Source organism: Triticum aestivum, chromosome 2B (genome assembly GCF_018294505.1).
Source record: "Triticum aestivum cultivar Chinese Spring chromosome 2B, IWGSC CS RefSeq v2.1, whole genome shotgun sequence".
In the NCBI taxonomy this organism is placed as follows: Eukaryota; Viridiplantae; Streptophyta; class Magnoliopsida; order Poales; family Poaceae; genus Triticum; species Triticum aestivum.
Window position 1 is genome coordinate 794085008 of NC_057798.1, and position 10588 is coordinate 794095595.

Consider the following 10588-nt stretch of genomic DNA (forward strand, 5'->3'; position numbering starts at 1 on the left):
GCTACTGACATATATAACTATCAGATTTACTCACCCGTATGTCTTTTACATACTGCTCTGTGGCTCTGGCTAGACCATTTTGAGCGGCACGGAGGTATGCATCTCCCGTATTAAAGGCGTCCAACACCTCTTGGGAAAAACATGCGTCACGAAGAATAGTCTGGCGACGCCTGTGGTTCATGGCACTCTCCACCTCTGAATTGGTGGCAGATAACCCGTCCATGTCCTCTGTCGTAGGAGCGTCCGTTGTGCCCCGTGTTCGCCTCCGCTTCCGGACCCAGCCTTGAAGCCTGGCCGGTGGATATAGTCCGACGGGCGCTCTTCTTCCTGAAGAGAGCATGAGCGTTAGTATGCCTTGAAGGCATAAATCATGGGCATTACAATTGCATGTCGTACCGTTGCGCCAGTGTCTCGATCCGGTCCGCACTTCTTTTTAGCCCGCTGGGCCTCGATCGCCCTTGCTGGCTAGCCGCCGCGGGTTCGGCCCTCCGCCTCAAGGACTTCCTGTGCAGAAAATGCCATTTGTATACGATGATCAAAAATAAGCACAGATGGATCCTCTTGAAAATACTGGGACTTCGATCTCAGTTACCTTTGAGGCTGGAAGTAGTCTGGGATAATCGGCCATAATGGCCACTAAGGTGTTGTCCTTACTCAATTGATGGAACACCCCATCAATCAGCTCCACAGCCATGTCCGGGTCCTCTTGGGAGTCCGGATCGAGGGACCGTTCTGGGTCCTCGGGTTGTGGAGGAGGTCTGTTTATCTCCTTTACAGTCTGGCGTAGCTCTTGCGTTAAAATTGCTAGACTAAGTACTTAACTATGGGAATATGAAAACGGATGGGCAAGTGAAAGTGTTTGCTTACCCAGCTTGGAGGATTGTACATAGAGAATCCGCCCCGTGGGTTAACACGGAGGAATTCCTCCTCTTCTCCCTTGTACAAAGCGGATAAGATCTTCGTTAGAGTGGCAGCCGAATCCGGCCCCTTGCGACCGCACTGGGTGGTGTCGTCCTCCCTGTTGAAATCCCACATGGGGTGGCCTCTGTACTGAAGCGGCTGCACCCCGCGCGTAATGCATGTGGCCATGACCTCGATCATGGTCAGTTCGAATTGAGCCAACAACCTTATCCGGCTCATCAGGTAAAGGACGTCCCTGTCAGTTTCCCTCTGAGGGCTCCATGGACGCCAGCTCAGGCGTTTCTTCAAGGGAGCATTATTGAACTCAGGGAGGCTGATCCGTACAGGGTCCGGCAGGGGACGTCTTCTATATAAAACCATTCCGAAGGCCAGTCCTCGGACGCCTTCTTTGGGGTTCCGGATAGATATCCGGTCCCGGCGATGCGCCATAGTTCGGCTCCGCCCACTTGATAAATCGACCCCTCCTGAGAGCGGGCCACGAGGCAGAACAACTTCTTCCACAGCACGAAATGGGCCTCGATGCCCAAAAACAGCTCACAAAGGGCCACGAAGCCCGCAATATGCATTATGGAGGCAGGCGTGAGGTTGTGTAGCTGGAGGCCATAGAACTCCGGGAGCCCTCAGAGGAACGGATGAATTCGAAATCCGAGCCCTCTTATTAAATAAGGGACAAGGCATACCCGCTCTACTTTGGAGGGATTGGGGACGCTCTCCGCCTGCTCTCCGTCATTATAGGTGGCAAGCCCGGCTCGAACTCGGACCATGTATGCTGGGGGGGAGGAGCCCCTTGGTTTGGAGCGCTACTAGCTCGCTGTGCGGAACGGAACACCTCTCCCAATCTTCAGGCCGAGGGCTGGAGGGGCGAGAGGAGGAGCTACGTTGACTCGCCATGATGGAATGGATCTCTGTCGAATGCGCTCTGATGAATGCTCGCGGAGGGAAGATGGTGTGATTCGGATCTAAATCCCCGTCTCTTTTATAGGTGGCCCATTTGTGCAGCTAAGGGGGGTAAATGAAAAAAAACCCTATCTTTTTGCATTCTTTTGACACGTGGAAGATGGCCATTATTGGGCGCAGAAGCCAAGGAGCGCAACATTCATCAGAAGCCGGACACTATTCAACAGGTATATGGAATTTGGAGAAGAACCCGCCTTGCAATGCCGAAGACAATTTACGCGCCGGACTCGTCGTCATTGAAGCCTGGTTCAGGGGCTACTGAGGGAATCCTGGATTAAGGGGTGTCCGGATGGCCGGACTATGACATTTGGTCGGACTCCCGGACTATGAAGATACAAGATTGAAGACTTTGTCCCGTGTTCGGATAGGACTTTCCTTGGCATGGAAGGCAAGCTTGGCGATACGATATGTAGATCTCCTCCCGTTGTAACCGACTCTATGTAACGCTAGCCCTCTCCGGTGTCCATATAAACCAGAGAGGTTTAGTCTGAAGGACAAAAGCAACAATCATACCATAGGCTAGCTTCTAGGGTTTAGCCTCTCTGATCTCGTGGTAGATCAACTCTTGTACTACCCATATCATCAATATTAATCAAGCAGGAGTAGGGTTTTACCTCCATCGAGAGGGCTCAAACCTGGGTTAAAACATCGTGTCCCTTGTCTCCTGTTACCATCCGCCTAGACGCACAGTTCGGAACCCCCTACCCGAGATCCGCCGGTTTTGACACCGACAACCACCCTAAGAGAATCGAGGAAGATTCTCAGAGAAATGATATTGATGTACCTAGTTCTTCTAAAAAGAAGAAAAGGAAAAATAATAGGACTTTGCAAACTTATAGTGAACCTATTGCAGAACCACCTGAGAATTTAAATGATATTTCTATTTCTGATGCTGAAACACAATCAGGTGATGAACATGAACCTGGTGTTAATGTTAATGATAATGTTCATGTTGATGCTCAACCTAGTAATGATAATGATGTAGAAGCTGAACCTGCTGTTGATCTTGATAACCCACAATCAAGTAATCAACGTTATGATGAAAGTGCAACTATCCCTAGGTGGTTTTGGTAATTCATAACAATATATAGCTCATTGAGCTAATGCTATTCCAAGACTATTATTTCAGGAAAGCTCAATGAATGGCATGGCATGGATGATGAAAGTGGACCCCTCAAAATATCAAGGAAAAAGGATTGGCTCAAGCTCAAAAGCTCAAGACTCTTCATTTTACATTTTAGTGATCCAAGATCACATTGAGTCTATAGGAAAAGCCAATACTATCAAGGAGGGATGAGGTGTTGCTTAATGAGCCTCTTGCTTCAAGTGCTTAGTGATATGCTCCAAATACCGTCAACTACTTTCTCACATCCTCATATGACCTAAACCTAAAGCCAAAATCTCTCATTCCGATTCTTTCTATCCGGCGCCACCGAGTTCAGATGTCATAGCCACTGCCACAAACCCTAGGCAAATCGGTCTCACCGATAGGGATCTCGGTCTGACCGAGATGGGATTGTAATCTCTCTGCTTCCCTTCATAAAGTTTCGGTCTAACCGAAGTGAGCGTGTAAACTCTCTATTTCCCTTTTGTAACATTTCGGTCTCACCAAGTTTGTGTAATCGGTCTCACCGAGATTACGTTATGCCCTAACCCTAACCATATCGGTCCTACCGAGTCGCATGTCGGTCCCACCGAAAAACCTAACGGTCACTAGGTTTACTAAATCGGTCTGACCGAGTTTGTTGATTCGGTCCCACCGAGATTGGTAAATTGTGTGTAACGGTTAGATTTTGTGTGGAGGCTATATATACCCCTCCACCTCCTCTTCATTCGTGGAGAGAGCCATCAGAACAAACCTACACTTCCAACTTACCAGTTCTGAGAGAGAACTACCTACTCATGTGTTGAGGCCAAGATATTCCATTCCTACCACATGAATCTTGATCTCTAGCCTTCCCCAAGTTGCTTTCCACTCAAATCCTCTTTCCACCATATCCAAATCCTATGAGAGAGAGTTGAGTGTTGGGGAGACTATCATTTGAAACACAAGAGCAAGGAGTTCATCATCAACACACCATTTGTTACTTCTTGGAGAGTGGTGTCTCCTAGATTGGCTAGGTGTCACTTGGGAGCCTCCGACAAGATTGTGGAGTTGAACCAAGGAGTTTGTAAGGGCAAGGAGATCGCCTACTTCGTGAAGATCTACCGCTAGTGAGGCAAGTCCTTCGTGGGCGTCGGCCATGGTGGGATAGACAAGGTTGCTTCTTCGTGGACCCTTCTTGGGTGGAGCCCTCCGTGGACTCGCGCAGCCGTTACCCTTCGTGGGTTGAAGTCTCCATCAACGTGGATGTACGATAGCACCACCTATCGAAACCACACCAAAAACATCCGTGTCTCCAACTGCGTTTGAATCCTCCAAACCCTTCCCTTTACTTTCTGGCAAGTTGCATGCTTTAATTTCCGCTGCCTATATACTCTTTGCATGCTTGCTTGATTTGAGTGATGATTGCTTGACTTGTCCATAGATTGCTAAAATCTGCCAAACTCTAAACTTGGGAAAAGGTTAAGTTTTTAATTGGTCAAGTAGTCTAATCACCCCCCCTCTAGACATACTTCAAGGTCCTACAGGTGGCATCAGAGCCTCGGTCTCCATTTGCTTTGATTCCCATAGATTTTGGTGGTCATAGCCTTGGTTTCACAACCTAGGAGAGTATGGCGTCTAGCGAGGGAAATTATCACCGTAGAGGTCCTTACTTTGATGGCACTAATTTTGCTAGTTGGAAACATAAGATGAAAATGCATATTCTTGGACATAACCCCGCCGTTTGGGCTATTATTTGTATTGGCTTGCAAGGTAAATTCTTTGATGGGAGAGAGCCGAACCTTGAACCTAATGCGGAAGAATTGAAGATGCTACAATACAACGCTCAAGCTTGTGATATCATCTTCAACGGATTGTGTCCCGAAGAATTCAACAAAATCAGCCGTCTTGAGAATGCAAAGGAAATTTGGGACACTTTGATTGGTATGCATGAAGGTACCGACTCCGTCAAGGAATCCAAGTTGGATGTGCTCCAAAGTCAGCTTGACAAGTTCAAAATGAAGGATGGTGAAGGTGTCGCTGAAATGTACTCTAGGCTTGCTCTTATCACAAATGAGATTGCCGACTTAGGGAGTGAAGAGATGACCGACAGATTCATCATCAAGAAGATCCTAAGAGCATTGGATGGAAAGTATGATACCGTGTGCACATTGATCCAAATGATGCCAAACTACAAAGATCTCAAGCCAACGGAGGTCATTGGAAGAATTGTTGCTCATGAGATGTCACTTTAGGATAAGGAAGAACTTCACAACAAGGCAAGTGGTGCTTACAAAGCCTCATGTGAAGCCCCCACATCATCAAGTGAGAAACAAACCTTCAATGAAGAATTGAGCTTAATGGTGAAGAACTTCAACAAATTCTACAAGAGTAGAAGCAAAGAAAGAAGCTCCAAGTCAAGGTCATACAATGACAAAAGATCTTCTAGTCGAGAGCGTAATTGCTACAATTGTGGAAGACCCGGACACTACTCCAATGAGTGTACGGCACCCCACAAAAGAAGAGAAGATTCTCCTAAAAGAAGAAGTAGAAGAGAAGAATCACCACCAAAAAAGAGAAGGAGTAGAGATGATCGTTATGAACAAAGACCCTCACGGAGGAGAAAGGATTCGGAAAGGAAGGACAAGTCATCAAGGAGCTACACAAAACGAAGACATCAAGCTCATGTTGGTGAATGGGTATCCGGCTCCGACTCCGACCATCACTCTGAGAGAAGCTATCACTCCGACTCCGAAGATACTCAAGATGAAGGTGTTGCCGGTCTAGCACTTGTGTCAACCAACTCCTACGACATATTTGACTCACCAAATGAAGGAATTGGAAGATGCTTCATGGACAAAGGTCCAAAGGTAACACATCCAGAGTATGTTGATTTCAATAGTGATGAAGATGACTTTCTAGGGGATGATGATTTACTTGTTGACAACTCTAGTGATGAATACTCTGATGGAACGTCAATTAATCATGCTAAACAAGATAAAACGAATGACAATGATAAGGAGAAGATTGAGCTTCTAACTAAAGAACTAAACACTCTTAAGTTAGCTCATGAAACTATCTTCAAGAATCATCGAGAACTTTTAAGGGCTCATGAGAAGTTACGCTTTGAAAAGCTCAATCTTGAGCAAGAGCATGAGTTCTTAAAGGCAATCAATGATGATCTTCGCAAGAAAAGTTCTTCTTATATTGCCAAGCGTTTACTCTTATCCACTTACATGCCTCAAGTCAAGTCTAGTAACAAGAACAAGAAAGATTCTTCCTCTAGTAGTAACAATGATTATGCTAAACTAAATATTGTTGCTTCTAGTAGTTCTCTTGATTCCACTAATGATTCTCTTAGCCAAGTTACACTTGAGCAAGAAAATAGCTTATTGAAGGGAATTATAGAGAAAGGTGTATACAAGAGTCTTGCCGGGAGTAAGCAATTCGAGGAAATTGTACGCAAGCAAGGAAGGCACCGGAAGAATCAAGGTGTTGGTTTTGAACGAAAGTTCAATGCCAATGGAGTTGAGTGGGAAGAAGATCAATACCCCAAGATGAAGTTTGTTCCTCAACAAGAGAAGTATGATCCTACTTCCTTCAAGGGAACACAAACGCACGGTGATCTTCCACCACAAGACCACAAGAACAAAGGCAAGGAAAAGATTCAAGAGGAGATTGATGCATTTGAAGAAGCACCCAAGGCCTTGGTCAAGTGGGTTCCCAAGACTACGTCAAGTTCTACTTCATCAAGTACAACTACAAATCCAAGGATTCCCATCAAGATGATGTGGATCCAGAAGAAGAAGAACTAGAGAGTTCTTGAGGGTGACTCCGCCAATATTCTTCACTCATATCATTACGGCAAGAACAAGTGCAATCAACTTCCACATCTTGCACTAGTTCAAGGAGTCACAAACCCTCATGTTGGTAAGGCAAGGGACAAGGTAACCTAATGATTTCATGGACATCATCTTGTGTGTGCATCACTCTATGTTTATGGATATTCTTGTTTTGTTCCTTGTGGGACTAACCCATGTAGGTATGTTGAAAGTGCAACCCACTCCATAAGATTGCTCCAAATGCTCTACATCAACATTGAGCATTCACATCTTCAACACCTACATTAAGTCATCATCGACAAAACCCGAGGTTAGTTCATTCCTCTAAAAGGGGATCTCACATCTAGGGGGAGCTTACCTCTAAGAATTGAGTCAAAGCAACTCTAATGGTGTGAACACATCAATGCATTATGTAAAAGTGGTAACCCCACTTGAGCTTAAACGATGAGTATGACCTATGATCAAATGTTCTCATTTGACTCCTAAGTCAATATACTCATATATAGATGACCTGGTCATCGCCAATTGTTTGATAGATGCTATATTTGGTTGTGCATGCTTTGCCACATATTTCATTTGTCATTTTATTGTGTGAGCATGTTGGTTGCACATTTTACTCATTCGAGGACATCCACTTGTTGTTTTGATTGATTGGTTTTTTTTCTTTGGCCAAGTGGATGGACAAGAATGCCTAAGAACCTTCTCTAGCTATCTATGCTTTTCTCGTCTCAAACTCTATTCATGCTACATCACAAAATTTTATCAAGACAGATTCGAACCATTCTGTGTGAGGAGCACTCGGAGTCCCCGATTCGTCAGAGACTTAAACTTCCAAAACTTCTTTGTGATTCTCGGTCTGACCGATTCCTCCATTTTGGTCCCACCGAGATCACTAAGTCCTTTCCTTAATGCTGCAGGGGCTGTTATTGATTGCAACAAAGGCAATGCCACTTTTCATGTTAATGGCAATGAGCACACGGTACACTTTCCGAGGAAACAACCTCAGGTCCACAGTATCAACTCTATTGGAAAAATTCCATCGATTATATTTGGAGGTTTTGAATTTCCTCTCCCTACTGTCAATAAAAAGTATGATATTCTTATTATTGGGGATGTCCATATCCCCGTTGAGGTAACATAGTGATATTCGAAATTTTTCCGGTTCCGTGTTAATCGGAATGAGCTCGTTAACAAGACTTGATCAACCTTGTTAGTGGATTCTTTTTTATGAACATGAGATGGATGAAACTAGAAGCACAACCTTGTGTACCCTCTTTATATTTCCTGTTATTTAGTAGAAATAAAGTAAAATAGTATTTCTCTGTCTGTTTCCTGACTTATCCGTGCAATATAAAAATATCCCGAAAATAAAAGTCCTCAGAATGCCATGCCCATTTAATATGATTTTTTCGCGAATATTTAAGAATTTACTTTGCAAAAATCACCGCGGGGGGAGCTGCCACCTGGCCACGAGGGTGGAGGGCACGCCCTACACCCCTGGGCACGCCCCCTGCCTCGTGGGCCCACGGTGGCCCTCCTCCACTTATTCCTGCACCCATCTTCTTCCTCTGCCTCACACAAACACAAAAACCAACTCAAGCACGAGTTCCAGCCCCCGTTGCTGTGATTTTAGATCTCCTTGCTCAAAGCACCTCTCGCAAAACTGCTTGGGGAGATTGTTCCTTGGTATGTGACTCCTCCATTGGTCCAATTAGTTTTTGTTCTAGTGCTTTATTCATTGCAAATTTGTGCTGCATAGGTGACCATGTTCTTGATCTTGCATGTCAAATTTATATGGTTACAAGTAGTTCCAATGCTTTATATAGGCTCTAGGCACTTGTAGGAGTTGTTGCTATCAATTTTATTTGAAGTTGGTTCACTTTTATTTGAAGTTACTAAAAAATTCAGAAATTTTTCAGAGGAAACAATATGTTTAGGATGATGTTCCAAGGTGGCTCTTCAAGAAAACAAGGCCCCAGGCTTGCAATACGTGATGCTGACGAGGAACCACCAAGAGATACTCCTGTTAGGCCCTGTGAATGGCCTTCGAAAAAATTTATGAATCAAGTGGGAATCAAAGAAGAATTTAGTGCATATTTGCGCAACGCCGGTCTTGAGGACTTTGAAGCTGACAAATGCCCCCAGTATCATGATCTCACAAGTTCATTTGTGAGGAGGTTTGAGTTTTCATCTTCGCGTAATTCTCCTTCAGTCATGTTTGACCTTTATGACAAATCTTATACCATGGACTTAGAGGATTTCACTTCTGCTTGCAAGCTTCCATCATGGGGTAGTGTCAGGGATCCCCCTAAATCTGGATATAGAGACTTTCTTGCTAAAATAACTGTGGGGGAATCTAGAGATATAATACAAGCCACTTTAGGGAGCATTCATTTCCCTGCTATACACTATTTTGCTCTCTTTATAGGTAGATGCATTAATGCTAAGGTTGAAGTATGTCACTTATGTGCCCTTGATCTCAGCATTCTCAGAAGTGCTGTGTTGGGAGACCAATCTTATCATATGGGAGCCATTGTAGCTCGAAGGTTGCATCAGAATAGACATAACGGAGATTTCTTTGGAGGAATTTATGCAACCCGCTTAGCTAATTTTCTTGAGATAGACATTCCTGAGGTGATATGGAGTTACCCCCTTCGTATTTAGATTTTAATGGTTTCCCACCAGTTTGTTGAGATGACAGAACCACCTCTTCAGTATCGACTAATCTTTAACAAACGTCATGTAGTCCATATTACTCTTCCTGCTCCTGCCTTCTTTGATTTTCAGACAAAGGGAAGATATATTATTACCCGAGAAGAGGCAGATGAGTACGAGAAAAGAGCGGAAGCAGCTCGACGCTACGCTGCAGCTCAGGAGGCGATAGCCGCTGCGTCACAGTATGACCCCAGCTTCACTTACGGGTATCCGCCAGGCCATCCCTGGCAATAAACCAACTTAGGCCAAAAGCCTAAGCTTGGGGGAGTACGTATTTCCCACCGACAATACATTTATGCACACACACACTCATTGCCAGATGTCGGTCTTCATACTCTTTCATTGTAATATCCATGCTAGATTATTTTCTTTTTCCTGCTTTCTTCTTGTGTGTTTAATAAACCTTTAGAAAACCAAAAAAATTAGTAGTAGAATTATTTCTTTGCTGTAGTAATTAAAAAGGAAAACCCAAAAATGTTTCCCGTTCTTCTTTTGCATGTTGGGAGCTTTCCCGTGTAAATAGTTTTCCTTTTCCTTTCTTTGGGGGTCAAGAAGACCATATTGAAAATGCTTAGTGGCTCTTATATGCATGATGGTTTATTTAACTTAGATCCCATATTACTTGTCTTCTCTCTTGAGTTGAATGCTTGTAGATTCTAGCTTAGTCCAACGCACGTGCACTCTTACTATTATACACTTTGTTCGGTCGTGCAAGTGAAAGGCAATAATGATGATATATGATGGACTTATTAAGATGAGAAAAGCTGGTATGAACTTGACCTCTCTTGTTTTTGTAAATATGATGATTCATCGTTCCTGAGTTAGCTATTATGAAATAAGCATATTTGCAATGACATCTAGATATTATAGTTACTTGTGCCATGCTTGATTAGCTACGAGTTATAATGGTTTACCTTGCGTGCCAACATGCTATTAGAATGATCATGATGTGGTATGATGGGATGGTATCCTCCTTTAAATGAATTGAGTGACTAGACTTGGCACATGTTCACGCATGTAGTTGAATCAAACCAACATAGCCTTCACGATATTTATGTTCATGGTGGAT